The sequence below is a fragment of the Gastrolobium bilobum genome, unplaced genomic scaffold (assembly GCF_033153095.1).
Source record: "Gastrolobium bilobum isolate Gb01-03AN ecotype WA unplaced genomic scaffold, APGP_CSIRO_Gbil_v1 utg11463, whole genome shotgun sequence".
Taxonomy (NCBI): Eukaryota; Viridiplantae; Streptophyta; class Magnoliopsida; order Fabales; family Fabaceae; genus Gastrolobium; species Gastrolobium bilobum.
The window spans coordinates 153,212-166,456 of record NW_026896863.1 but is presented as its reverse complement, the minus strand read 5'-3'; the positions used below and the strand labels follow the sequence as shown (position 1 = coordinate 166,456).

The 13,245-nt window shown below is 35.4% G+C and overlaps 1 non-coding gene across 1 annotated transcript; it reads left to right on the top strand.

Annotated features, from left to right (window-relative positions):
• The first annotated feature begins 8,529 nt into the window (after positions 1–8,529).
• TRNAG-CCC (transfer RNA glycine (anticodon CCC)) lies at positions 8,530–8,600 on the top strand. The gene has a single exon. It is a non-coding gene; the product is annotated as a tRNA-Gly (tRNA).
• Positions 8,601–13,245: the final 4,645 nt, after the last annotated feature.

Below are 13,245 nucleotides of genomic sequence, written 5' to 3'. Positions count from 1 at the left end.
ATGAACTGGAAAACCTAAGGCCATTACCTACGTGCTAATGTGCCATGGCGTGCAACTGCGTCACGCTACTTGAAGTTAGAGTTCGCAGAGATCAAGATCAGACAATAAGATTCATGAATGGATTGAACGAGCAATATGCTCATGTTCGATCCCAAATAATGATGATAAATCCCATGCCTGACGTCAACAAAGTCTTCTCAATACTGGCTCAACAGGAGAGATAATTTCATCTTAGTCTTCCAATTGATGACTCTGTAAAGGTGTTCTTGAGTGAGTCAGATGAAAATAGATAGAGCTTTTCACAAGGTAGAGGCAGAGGGCGATTTAGCTACAAAGGAGGAAGAGGATGAGGATGAGGACGAGAATCAAGGTTTTGTACTCATTGCAAGATGAGTAATCACACTATAGAAACATGTTATTTCAAGTATGGCTTTCCCCCCAGTTACAAAAGGAGTACATTAGCTGCTAATAGTGCAATGCAAACAAAATATCAAGACAAATGGAGTGATGCATCAAATGTGACTTTGACTTCCCAACAATTCCATGATCTTATGCAAGCCTTCCAATCCTAGAAAGAATGTGCTCATGCTTCCACTCATGCCAATTTTATGTCTACCTCTATACAAAAGGCAGAAACCTCCAACTAAGCCAACCTTGTGTCTCTGTCTGCACTAAATGTAGCAACAAGTAATAGTATTCCAGGTAATCAATTGTGATGGATTCTTGATACCGGGGCAACTGATCACATAACTTCCTCCCTTTCAAGTCTTGTTTCGTTTCACAAGAATACCAAATGGTTCAAAGGACATTGGTTCTATCCCGGAGATGTCCATTTATCTACTGTTTTAATTCTGTATAATGTGTTATATGTGCCTGACTTTTGTGTCAATCTTATCTCAGTCAACAAATTACTCTCTACTCTACATTGTTATATTGTCTTCACTAATTCTTCCTGCTTCATTAAGCAGGTGAGTACCAAGAAGAAGATTGGTACAACTAAACAACATGGAGGCCTCTTCACATTTGTTGTTCCCTCCTCAATAGATACTACAAAACACATTTCTAGTTTTTTTCCAGCAGTAGCATGTAACTCAAGCTCTTGTACCAATAATGATGACCGTATACTTTGGCATCTTAGGCTAGGCCATATTTCCCCTACTACTTTTGAAATATATGGCTATCAAATTCCCTTTTTCCCTTCTAAGGTTGTATCACCATGTGATGTGTGTCATTTTGCTAGGCAGCGCAAACTGCCATTCTGTACAAGTAACACTCAATCTAATAAACCTTTTGATTTGTTGCATATAGATATTTGGGGTCCCACACCACATGCTTCTGTTCTCGGACACAAGTATTTTTTATAAATTGTAGATGATCATACCCGCTATACCTGGATTATATTTCTTAAGTACAAATCAGAAGCTTGTGATTATATACAACATTTCATCATATTTCATGAAAAATAATTCCAAACCAGTGTGAAATCCATTTATACTGACAATGGTCCTGAGTTCTTTATGCGTGAGTTTTTCAAAACTAAAGGTATTTTTCATCGAACCACATGTGTGGAAACCCCAGAACAAAACGATATAGTGGAGCGGAAACATCAACATATTATGAATGTTGCCTGAGCTTTGTTATTTCAAGCCAACATACCAAAGTCTTATTAGTGCTATGTTGTTGCCCATTCAGTCTACATCATATAAATTGTCTTTGACGATCCTTTTACCTCTGTCAGTCAAGCCTCTAATGTCATTCCCCTTTCAACAAGTCCGTTTCTCCCTTCTGCCATGTCCCCTCATATCCCTGTTGATATTGCCCCTATTCGTAGGTCTTCCAGAACAAGGAAGCAACCACATTATCTTCTAGATTTTCATTACAACCATGTTGTTTCAGCTGCTCAGTCTTCTCCTTCAAGTACTCGCTACCCACTCTCTGATGTTTTATCATATGCATCATGCTCACTGATAACTCTCGGGTGGAGAGTTATTTTTAGGCTTATATGTGATGATTTGGTGCCATAATTGTGCATAATTCTCTTGATTTTACATGATTATTGCATGAATTCTGTATTTTCATGATTTGAATCAGAAATATGCTAAGTGTTGATATTTGAAGATTATTTAAGTATTAGAGCCATTTATTGCCTTTGTTATTTTATTCCAGGTCAGAGATATAGCGTTGAAAAGCAGAGTTATAGCATTAGGGCTGAGGTAAACAATGCGTTTGATTGACATCAGCACCAACTAGCTGTTGGACCCAATCCCAACTTAAATGAGGGAAGCTTCTTGGCGCACAAGTAAACGACCTGTTTAGAATAATCACTCACAAATCCTAATCAAATCTTCAACAATTCAGAACTGAATCTTCTATAAATCCAAATCAGATCTTAAGTATATTTGGAAAGATTTGGAGAAGATATGCAGCAGCAAAATCACCATGCTCTGTTTTAAGTTCATATCTGCAGCAAAACAGAGAAGTATATTCAGCCATATGTAGAGCAGATTTCAACAAGATTTGTAATGGATTTGAAGAGATATTGGGCCCCCAAATCACTATTCTCTGCAAACTATATCTTCAGCAAATAAAGAAAGAATCTTCAGCCAGATCATGATCAGAGCTGTATCTTTGACAAATATGGGCAGAATCTTCAAGCAAATCAAGCAAGCTGTATCTTCAGCAAATCAGTGCAGAATCTCTAGCTAAATTAATATCAGATTTCAAGGTCTATATAAGAAGAAGCCTACACACAATCAAGGGAGTCTCTCTTTTAGAGAGAAACCTCTCTTTTAGAGAGAATGTGGGCTTTTGGAGGAGATTCCAAGCCCTGAAACACTTAGAGAGATTTTGAGTGTTTGTTAAGAGAGATCTAACAGATCAAAAGGTGAGGCTAGAGTTTGATATAGAGATCATTGAATCCGGTGGATTCTTGCACTATTTCGGCGGCTGAGATACGGTGGATGATGGCGGAGCCCACGGTTGCTGCGAGAGCAGAGCTACAACAACGCCCCTATTCATTTTATTTTAGCTTTATGGAATCTTATTTTTCTTTGTTGTTTATTTCCATTCAAGTATGAGCTAATTTGTTAGGATTGGGTGATAGAGTACCCTTAATGTGATGTAATCAGTTTGCCTAAACTTTGTTACGTGGTTGTCTTTTTAGTTATTTTATAGAGTGTTTACATTGTCTTTAATCTTGTTGATTCATTGAGAGAGAGCTGCAAGATACTTAGGGTTTAGGCCATAGAGATATAGGTGAACTCTGAAAGTTATTAAACATTGTGGTTTAACTAAGTACAATTGGTTAATTGTGGGTAGAGAGATCATTCACACCATAAAATCACATGGAACCTGAACTTAATGATTTATAACTATGTTGGCCATAGAGATATGGGAACTAATATACATGTATTGTTGGTGAGAGCCCTTGCATGCATTAGTGTTCTGATTACTGATTAGATAATTGCTATAACATTGCTACTGCATTATGATGAAATTTCAATATTGGGAAAATTGATCCCAATCTACTTTATTACTTGACTTCTATGTTCTTGAGTGCACTCTTAGTTTACTTTTACTTTGCTTTTAGTTATTAGTCAGTAGTTAGTATTACTTTAGTCCTTAGTTATTAATCCATAAAACTTTCATAAATATTGTTACTTTTATTGCTTAACATTGATCCAAACTTTGTAGTTTTTTCGTGGGAATGATATCTGGACTCACACATCCACTTTATTACTTGTTGACACGTGCACTTGCGTTAATGTGTGATTGATAAAAAGGTTACACAACACTCACCCTCCTATACACGTTTTTGTTTTAATCTAACCACTACAACTGAACCTAAGTCATATGCTCAAGCTTCTCAACTTTCATCTTGGCAAGATGCTATGGCAGCCGAGTTATCTGCATTAGACATGAATCATACATGGGATCTTGTTAATTTTCCATATGGGAAACACACAATGGGGTGTATAAGGTGAAATATAAGGCAGATGGGACAATATAACGGTATAAGGCACATTTGGTTGCCAAAGGTTACACCCAATTAGAGGGGGTGGCCTACTTTGATACATTCACTAGTTGCAAAAATGAATACCATTAGGATACTCTTATTAGTTGCAGCAGCCAGGAATTGGGTGGTCGAACAATTAGACGTTAATAATGCTTTTCTGCATGGCGATTTGAATGAGAAAGTGTTCATGGCTTTGCCCCCTGGTGTTTAAGCTCCTTCAGGTATGGTATGTCATTTGTTCAAGTCACTCTATAGACTAAAACAAGCTAGTAAGCAGTGGCATTCCAAACTTTCCACTTCATTGGTTTCCCTTGGTTATGTTCAATCCACAGCTGACCACTCTTTATTTGTCAGACGAGATAATGACTCTTTCACAGTCCTCCTCATATATGTTGATGACATAGTGTTGGCTGAGGAAAGTATGGCTGAGATCCAACGTATAAAAGGTGCTTTGGATAGTCAATTTTAAATAAAAGACTTAGGCCCATTGAGATTATTTTTGGGTCTGGAGATTTCAAGCAATAAGATTGGTATTGCTGTGAACCAAAGGAAATATACTTTGGAAATTTTATCAGACACTAGTTTTCTAGGTTCTAAACCATCATCCACTCCCATGGTACCTTCTACTCGACTTTCTCGCAGTAGTGGAAGTCCTTTTTTGAGTCAGAAGCCTTCTTTTATCAACGACTCATAGGTCGTTTATTATACCTTACAATGACACACCCAGATATCTGGTTTCCAGTCTAGTAGCTTAGTCAGTTCGTTAGTGCACTTACTTCTGAGCATTATGTAGCAGCAATTCGTGTACTTAGGTACATAAAAAGGTCACTTGCAACTGGCTTATTCTTTCCATCCGTGAACTCTTTACAACTCAGTGGTTTCACCGATTCCGATTGGGCCTGTTGTCCAGATATAAAGAGATATATGACTGGTTTGTGTATATTCATTGGCTCATCGTTGATTACTTAGCGTTCTAAAAGGCAACCCACTGTATCTCGCTTATCTAGTGAAGCAGAGTATAGAGCCCTTGCTTCTGTGACATGTGAACTTCAGTGGATTACTTATTTACTTCGAGACTTTAACGTTCCTTGTTCAACAGCAGCACATGTTTATTGTGATAATATTTTTGCTATTTACCTTGCCAAAAATCCTACTCTCCATGAACGATCTAAACACATTGAGATTGATATTCATGTTACCAGGGAAAAACTGCAAGCTGGTTTGTTGTGTGTCTTCCCAGTTGCCTCATTAGATCAGTTGGCAGACCTTTTTACTAACGCACTTGGTCCTGCTCCTTTTGGTACTATTGTTAGCAAGCTGGGACTTCGAGATATTCATTGTCCCACTTGTTGAGGGGGTGTTTAAGTATGCGCGTGACCAAACTACTTCTGATATTAAGTAGCTATGAGTTGAGATGTATTAGCTGACGTGTACTCAGTTGATTAGTTCCGTGATTTGTGGAGCCAGTTGTACATTCTGTTAGCTAGATGTTAGCGCTCTTCTTTTATTTCATACATTATATATGTAGATGTATACCATTGATGTAATCAGTTTTTCTTATAATATGAAATACCATCAAAGTTTCATTCACAAGAGCCCCAAAGGAGGAGACCTCGATGGTTAGATGCATAATTAAATGATGAGACTTGGATAGTGAGACTCATGTCAATAGGATGAGATTATATCTATGTTGGAATGTTAAGACGTCACCCATTTATCACGGAGTCGGGATATTAACACATACATTCTAAGTTAGGAGAGTATATTCAGATACTATTTTCAGTACTACCGTCGTACTGAACACAGATACGACGGTAATTCAAAATAAAATCATAAATTATATATTTCAGAAAGTACATAATTATGATATTAAATTTTTTTTCTCTTTTCAGGAAACATGTTAATTGGTGTGGAGTACTTCTGTTGGTCGGTTGCACATACAACAGAAGTATTGTTGATTTTTTCTAAAGTTAAAGAGTTAGAATTCTTACAGGTCATTGATCATCTTTTTTACATTGGAGCATACAAATGAGCCTCCCTTAACAATCTTCAAATCCCATCAAAGATGATTCAAGCAATCATCCATGATGGTGGAGTTACAGTACGCAATTGCCCCCTTCAAATTTTAGTTTTGAGCACCATTTTTGCTCTTGTGGTCATATAAATAATGGGTAAATAAAATGTTATGTTACATGATGTAACAAAAATTTCATACTCACACAATTGAGAAGAGAAAAAAAAATCAGAGGATGGGGCCCACATACAATTGTGTGTGCAGGAAATTTTTGTTACATCATGTAATATGATATTTGATTTATCCATAAATAATAGTTGTCGCCTCAACCAAGCACGTGACTCAATTGATAAGAAGTTGTTCCAACTCAATCAATGATTTTGAATTCGAGTACTAGGTATACAACTGTGTTAAAAACTTGATATGAAGAATTTTACTACGGTCCTGTTTAACTTGATCGATTTAATCGATGAATGGAGAAATCTAAAATAATAATAATAATTGCCTCCTCTCAAAGTTTATACAAATTTTCTAATTGTAAGCAGTATCTTTATTTTTTTTCAAATAATAATTGTAACTTATAAGAAAAAATACACTTATAATTTTGTACCTCTTGCAAAATTTTATGACTTTGCGGGCCAAAAAGCAATATCTCAATCTGTCAAGGTCTCTGACTGAAGACAAAGTATATCCGAAAATGCTTTTATTACGAAACCTCAATTTTAAATTTCATTGAAATGTCCCTAAAGTTTATAATTTTAAAAGAAAAAAATACCCATTTGTGAATTTTTTTTAAGAATAAAGATAAGCGTGATTCATTGAGTTACGTAACAGCGCACAGTATTTTTACTGGAGCAATAATGGTAATATTCACAAGTATATATGTAAGAAATCACATAAAAAGTTCTGTTTATAGGTGGTCCAATTAATCCCATACAACTGGACTCAGCCCACTGAGGAGCACATTCGCCCCGAAATTTTTGAGAATTTGAATATGCATGGGCCTTTGGATTGAATTTTGGCGCTACTTCAACTGCTAATTACCAATTTAAAATGGATTTTTTTAATCCAATTATATATATAAGAATTTACATTGTACAGTAATTAAATACTTGCCATATATTGTTATAAAAAAAAAAAATACTTGCCATATATATACTTGAAAGCATTAAATGCGGGGAATCATAACCGTACAAAGGATGAAAACATTAAGAGCCTGTTTGGATTCTCTTATTTTTACTTATAAGCTAAAGCTAAAAAAAAGAGCTTAAAAAAAGAAGTTAAAAGCTGTTTGGTAATTACATAAAAAATTTAGCTTAAAAATTACTTAAAAACACATGTTTCAAGAAAATTATTTCTCGATCCACTAGGATTAGCCTAGTGGTGTGGGGTGTGTGTGTTAGGTGTATGTAGTGAAGTGGTGTGTGTTCAATTCCCATGTAATGCAAAAATAAAATAAAATTATTTCTCTCTCTATCTTTATAACTGTTCATTTAAAAAAAAAGCACACAATTCAAGAAAAATATATAAGAGTTTTAAAAGCTTTTAGTTTTCAGCTTTTTTCTTCATTATAAAAAATAGAGCTTTTCATTATAAGAGCTTTTCTCAAAACCTGTTTGGCCTAGCTTATGCTTATAAGTAGCTTCTAGTTTAAAAAAAAGAGGATCCAAACAGGCACTAAATGTGGAGAATCATACTTTGCTGTACGTACAGCGGCGACATAAATAATTTTACCATACACACACACACATATATATATAGCGGCTCTCAGATGAGGTGTCAAATTTCAAATTTGACACTGATGTCAAAGGATCCCCCTCTCTCTCTCTCTATATATATATATATATATATATATATATATATATATATATATATATATATAGGATTCGCTTTTTCTGCAGTTACTGCAAATAAGTTATCTGCAGTAAGCCCAATGCGATGTCGTTTTGAGACGAAAATCATGGTATTTTTGTAATTTTAATTTATTTCAGGGTTATAAATAGTCTTTATATTTATAATTTTTTAAGATTTCAATACCAAAACGACGTCGTTTTGAGAATAAATACAGATAACTTATACGCAGTAACTGCAGAAATATTTTTCCCATATATATATATACATGGAAATGATATTTTCAATTTTTTATCACACTATTTTTCTGTGTAAAAATTGAATCACACGATTAGTATAAAATTTACACATTACAAAATTAAAATTATCAAGATGATTATAAATCCAAATACAATTTTCTCCTACCCTATAGATTTATGAATATATCATGCTGACATTAAAAATAAATTTCCATAATGTTGATAGAAAAAACATCTTAAAAAGTACAAAGACCAAAGCTTCTGTTCAATTTAAGGGTTAAAAGAACTAATTTACATGATAAGAGTTTAAAGGACACTACAAAAAATGCTGCTATTTAAGCCCTAAGAGACAACAGTGATCTTGATTTTTATTATTAACTGAGTGTTATACTCACAAATTTCAACAAGAAGCGCATCTGGTGTAGTGGTATCATAGTACCCTCCCACGGTACTGACCGGGGTTCGATTCCCCGGATGCGCAATAAATTTTGTAGATAGTTTATATTTTTTATGTAAAGGGACTCGAAACTAAAACGTGTGATTTCAATTTCCAAGGGCAAAGTCCATTTTGGGGCCCAGCACATACAGCACTGAGCAAGCACCAGACAAGGGTATCCTCCGTACCTTCAGAAGTTCCTTATGGCAACCAAACTCTCTTAAATGACAAATAGAATGTTGTCCATTCTGCACCTAGCAGCCTGCTACACACTACCCAAGATGTTCCTAACAAGTAATACACATTCTAGCGGTTCCAATTTAACGGCTTGAAAAGCCATTCCAGATAAAGTTATTATGTGGTAGCGCAAATTTTTTTTTTTTTTTTTGGTACAAAGGTAGCACATTTTAATATGCCTATTTTGTGTGTATTGACAGGGTTCTAGACTAAATTAGCTATAGGGGAAAGTTAGCTAAGAAACATAGCTGGATGAGGGCCATCACATGAGAGACTTTCTCGAAAATATGCTCTTACACGATGCAAGAATTTTCCTTAAGAAGTTTCAAATCATTTTCATAAATACTAAACTAGCTAGTAGCTAGTAGCTAGCTCCTTTGAAAGTTAAAGAGTTTTATAATTCTCATTTAACATGAGAATTATAATTTTCCTACATACCATTCGATTTTCGTGCTGACATGGATCTTATATATAATTTTTTCTAATACATGGGTTTCACATATTTTTTATCTCTACAACATGAGATTTCAATTCTCCTTCAACATGAGAATTATAAAACCCAAAGTTAAAAATGCATAACTAGAAAAAGTTTGGCTTCCTTTACATTTTCTTTTCTTTGCTTTGTTGGAAGAACCTTCAGAACCCAAAATGTATGTTACCTACTGATGCATCGAGCTGGCCCTCTTTGTGCATATATGTCGGCAGTTATTTTCATAATCGATTATGGTCTCCAAGCACCCTCCAGATATGTAATTGCTTTGCTTAGTATAGAGTTGTTGGGCGTTGGTTAAAACCTAGCTAAGCTAGAAAGTCCAGGAACTAATTAATTGAAATACTAGCTATATTATAGTTATCTCAAAACATAATAATAATGACGGCCAGAGAAAATAAAGGTGCTCGGTACAGGGAAGAATTTGTGCACAATGTGGTTTCCTTCCCCCGCGTGGGTTCCGCTTTGTATTGACAACAGTGGCGGAGCCACGTTGGTGCCACTAAGTGCTTAGGCACTGACTTAATTAACCACATTCATTTAGCTACACTTGAAACGTAGCAAATTATGTATCAATTTTTTTTTTAAATTAGCCACATTTTGGTCGTAGCCAGAGAGCCATAGCTATTTGGGTACTTGCTGAATTTTTTGGTACTGGCTAATATGCCATGCTGGCTCCGCCACTGATTGACGATTTGTTAAACCACAACCATTGTTATGTGATATAAGAAAAACTAAAATTAGGACTATATGAAATTAGAATACGAAAAAATTTAGGTTTATTTATTAAAGATATGATTCGTGATATTTTAAAGATTGTCATACTTGCTCTTCCTGAAAAGGTTGAAAAATTAGGATTTTTTCTGCAATTCACACCATTTTAACGAGATCAATACAAAAGCACATTCTTCTTTGAGTAGAATGTACAAACCAATGTTATAATCAAGATCAGAACCTCAAATGAGTTAACTAATGAGAGAATATTAATTTTTTTTATAATTATTGTGTGTTGCAATCAATTGTATTTCTTTTTCTTTTTCTAAATAAAAATGGGCCAAGTCATAGTGATCTTTATGTTTGTGTTTGGACGGATGTAACACTGATTAGGGTTATATAAAATTAGAATACCAAAATGTTTAGGCTTCTGTTCGATCCTAGAGAACCGTAAATGATATACTGTATAATATGCTTTCAGAAATACCCTATAGATAGGTGTACCTTGGTTGACTTATAGCCAATATCTCAATCACTGCGCACAAGCAATAGGCTTATAGCCGAGATGTGGGTGTGTGCACAGTATGTGTAGAAGTAGTAAATGAGTTCAGAATGTGTGTACCCGGGGGTCTTAAGCCTTGTATTTATAGGGGTTACCTCTTGGGCTGTGTAGATCTTCCAGTTGTACTAGGATTCAACTCCTTTTCTGTTGGGATAAGGATTCTATACTCAATAGCTTTATTATTTCATATTATTAGGATAGTTGAGTAATTATCCTTTAAAGGATTCTTGGGTAGGTAGTTAGGATATAGATATATTCCATAACAGTTGCCCCCAAGCCCGGTATTGCGAAGCTCGGAATGTCGGGGTGCTGAAGTATTATCTCGAACTCGGTCTGGCCGAGTTCATTTATTTGGAGATTATGCTCCTTTATGGTTATGTTGATTAAGGTGTGAATCCGACATTAAAGATGTCGGTCGGGTTATAAACTCACATGGAAAATCTTTCCTTTTCTTATTTCTGCCGAGGTCTCCTTTGTTGTATTTGGCGTGGTGTAGATTTCGGCCATCATGTCGCGGATAAGACCGCGTCTGGCCCTTGTCTTGTCAACGTGACCCTTCACTTATTTCTGACGGTTAGGAGCTCTATTGTTTCATGCCCATTGAAGGTTCGTGCGTCGTGGACATTGCGCCGTCCTGAACCCATGTGGGTCATGATTGCGCATATTGAATGCATGGGAATGGTGATTTTACTTCCTTGCCCTTGATTTCTTAACCGTTTGCAACCCTTTCGTATTAACGCATGAGGCAAGCGTTTGCTTTAAATTCTCCATTTCGCCTCGCTTGCAAGGTTTCACTTCGCTTTCGCTTCTGGTGTTTTCTTTTGCGTCTCCTAACTTCTTTGCAAGATCATTGGAGGTTTCTGAGTTTGTCTGTTCTTCCTTCCTTTCCTATAACAAGTATTTTCTCTCCTCTTTTCTTCTTTTGCCATTAGTTTGAGTAGCGTTGTAAGGCTTTTCAGTATTTCTCTATTTCTCTATTCTCTGCTGGGTCGGGACCTTGGTTTACATCCCTTCATTGTATTCCCCTATGAGTATTTTTAAGCAAAGTTCTCTTCTGGGGCTGATTATGGATGCCCCTGGTCCATCTTCTGGCTCGACTGTTGGCCGAGGTGATGGAGAAGAGATTGATGAAGAAATTGTGAAACATTTACCTCAGTCAGTTCAGTATTGGTTCTATGGTAAAGAATACACCGAGGAGGAGAAGCTTCAACATCTTCTCCGAGGCCATCGTGGAGGTCGCCGGAGTTCCCGAGGTGGACGCGGCAGGAGAGGGCGAGGTAGGAGAGGAGGAGGGGAGCGTCAGTCTCAACTTAATTTTGGTAGGGATGGACCTTCTCCGGTCTCGAATCCCGTAGTTCCTCCTGGGCCGAGCTCCCCTTGTGATCCAGTTCCTCTATCTTATATTTTGCTCTCGCCTCAAGTTGCTCCAGGTACAAGATCCATTCTAGATCGGATCCCTTCCCTCGGGCTCAGCGATAGTTCTTATAGTTCTTCCTCATCCGAATTAGGTTTTTCGAGGTCCAAAGCTCCTTTTACCCTATTATGTGATTCGACTTCAAGTCAAGTGCCCTTTGTTGATCTTGACAGCAGTTCTGATAGTTCTCTCCCTTTTTCTTGGGTAGGTAGTTAGGATATGGATATATTCCGTAATAGCTTCCTAGTTGAAAACATGATTCTTGATATTTCAAAAATTGTTATGCTTGCTTCGGTGTTCCTGCAAAGGTTGAAGAATCAAGATCTTTATCTGCAGTTCATATCACTCCAGGTTCATAATTATCGATAGGGCAAGTTGTGGAACTATGGTTTCCGCATATCGTGAATGCATATAGGACTTAATCAAACTTATTAATCCATTTTCTATCATGGATCTATGAATTAGGCCTATATTGTTACCTACACTAATCAATGTTACAGATGTACAAATTCAAACAAAAGAATCACTTAAAAAGGTGAACCTATATAATGCACTCTGAAATAAGGTGGGCCTTTTTTATTTTATTTATTTTATCTAAAAAATCATAATTTAATCCATTTTTATTAAAAAAAAATAAGGAATACAATTGATTGCGGCATACAATAATTATTATACAAAATAACATGTAAAAGAACCCAAGTACCTAATTAATAAACAACTGCTTCACACACATACACGTAAAAATCTAACATGACAAAGAACAGGATACCTAATTAATAAACAACTGCTTCACACATATAAATTTTATATGAGATTTTATTTTCTGATGTTGTTAGAGATAATTATCTTTTACTATAAACACATGATATGGTGGGATCTACCATCTATTAATAAAAAAATGGTGGTATAATTTTTGATGTAAAAACAACATGAGATAGTTATCTATGTAAAATGAGATAATAATTTCCTATAAATAATTACATTATGTTAAGTTTCTGATAAATAAAGTGATAGAATAAAATATCAATTAGCTAGTATTTAAATTCAATTGAAATTTTTAGAAATTTGCTTTAGGATAACGCTCAATATAACCATTACATATAATCAAATCCTACTTATATTTGGTGTAAGTAGGATTTTTTTTTTCTAAAGTAATTTCATTTTTGAAATAAACAATTAAGAACGTATTTAATTTTAAATTTTGTTAGATTAAAATTATATTATACTTTAAATTAAATTTAAATTCTCTTTTTAATTAATATCAAAGTAGAAT